Raw genomic sequence first — 2,001 nt, 5'->3', positions numbered from 1 at the left:
GTGCCAGCTTTTCATATCCATATCTCTCTTTCTTTTTTTACCGGAATACCCCTATACTTTCGGAAAAAGTGTGTGCCACAATTTGCTCCTTGTGATCCTCTGTGTTCATATTATCAGTTTTGGGGCACCCTCTGTGAAAAAAAAACAGAAAAAAAAACAAAAGAGGTGCGCCCTCTCCACCTTTGCCTCTGTTCTTTCGATTTCCCTTCTTACCAGCAACTCTTGTTACGTGTTTGGCACTATATTTCAACTTTGCATTATTGTTTGATTGTGCTAATCCTTCATTTGAGTGCAGCCTTCCCAGAACTCCACATAGTTCTATGACGAGCATATTTTGTTTCTCCAGGCAATCGCTCCTCCAATCTTTCGCGAGTTCCACCGGTTGGTTGCAGTTCGCCCCTGTGTGCGTGGTAAGAACGGATAAGAATTTGATAACAGCACTAGTGTGAGCGCCTTGTGAGCCGTTACACCCCTGTTTTGTCGTCGCTTTTGTTCTTGTCTTTGCGCTAACCATGGCAGATGATGTCGACGCGGGGGCTAACCAGCTGCAGGGCATACGGGCACAAGTTGAAGGGCTTGTCACCGACATTCAGACGATTCATGAACGGCTGAACTCGACGATCTCCTCGTCGACCGAGCGGTGTGATCAGCTCGACCTTGCACAGACGGCCGCTAAGGCCACACTCGACTCAATTGTGGCAAGACTCGATGCATTGCACACAACAGTCGCAGAGTTGCAGCAGGGTTATGGTGGTGACTCGGACCAGGACGATGGCGACCGCCGAGGCCGTGCCCGCCGCGTGCCACGCCGTTCCGGCGGTAATGATTCCTTTTCCAAGATTAAATTTAAAATTCCACCTTTTAATGGCAAATATGATCCTGCTGCATATCTTGATTGGGAATTAGAAGTTGAACAGAAATTTTCATGCCATGATATCCTTGCTAATTCTCAAGTTAAAGCTGCTATTAGTGAATTTACTGATTTTGCTTTAATTTGGTGGCGTGAATATAAACACAAACATCCCAATATCATTCCAACCACTTGGGAGCAATTAAAAACTATTATGCGCCACAGATTTGTGCCTTCTTATTATGCCCGAGATTTGCTTAATAAAATGCAACGTTTTCAGCAAGGTTCCAAATCTGTTGAGGAATATTTCCAGGAATTACAAATAGGCATGATTCGTTGTGGGTTATTGGAGGAAAATGACGCTGCTATGGCACGTTTTCGTGGTGGTTTGAACCGCGAAATTCAGGATATACTTGATTATAAGGACTACACAGATATGACAACATTATTTGAATATGCTTGCAAAGCTGAACATGAAGTGCAGGGCACCGCTCGAAGACATATTCTAACTCTTTTGCAGGAAGAAGCTCGACATCCAACTCCGCGCCAGCTCTCCCTGCGCCACCCACGCCCACCACTACACCGCGCGAGCGAACGGCCAAACCTGCAAGCGCTGCCCCTTCCACAGGCGCCGCCCCTCCCACAGGCCGTACACGGGATATTCAGTGTCATCGTTGCAAAGGATTTGGCCACGTGATTCGGGACTGTCCGAACAAGCGCACTTTGCTTCTTCGTGACGATGGTGAGTACTCTTCCGCTAGTGATTCTGAAGATACTCGACATGCGATGCTTGCCACTGACCATGCAGCTATGGAGGTACATGTCAACCCGGGCGACGCCGATAGGTATGAAAGTCTTGTTGTGCAGCGTGTTCTTAGTACACAGGTCGCCCCGTCCGAGAAGAATCAACGACACACTCTTTTCCATACCAAGGGCGTTGTGCAGGAGCGGTCGATTCGCATCATCATCGACAGCGGCAGCTGCAACAATTTGGTGAGTACCACGCTGGTTGAAAAGTTGTCTTTACCCACTCGTAAGCATCCACATCCATATCACATTCAATGGCTTAATGATGGTGGGAAAATTAGAATTACTCGATCAGTCCGTGTTCCTTTCTCCATGGGTGCTTATTCTGATTTTGTCGATGGTGA

The sequence above is a fragment of the Setaria italica genome, chromosome I (assembly GCF_000263155.2).
Source record: "Setaria italica strain Yugu1 chromosome I, Setaria_italica_v2.0, whole genome shotgun sequence".
NCBI classification, from domain to species: domain Eukaryota; kingdom Viridiplantae; phylum Streptophyta; class Magnoliopsida; order Poales; family Poaceae; genus Setaria; species Setaria italica.
The sequence above is the reverse complement of the archived record's forward strand: the minus strand, read 5'-3'. Positions refer to the sequence as shown.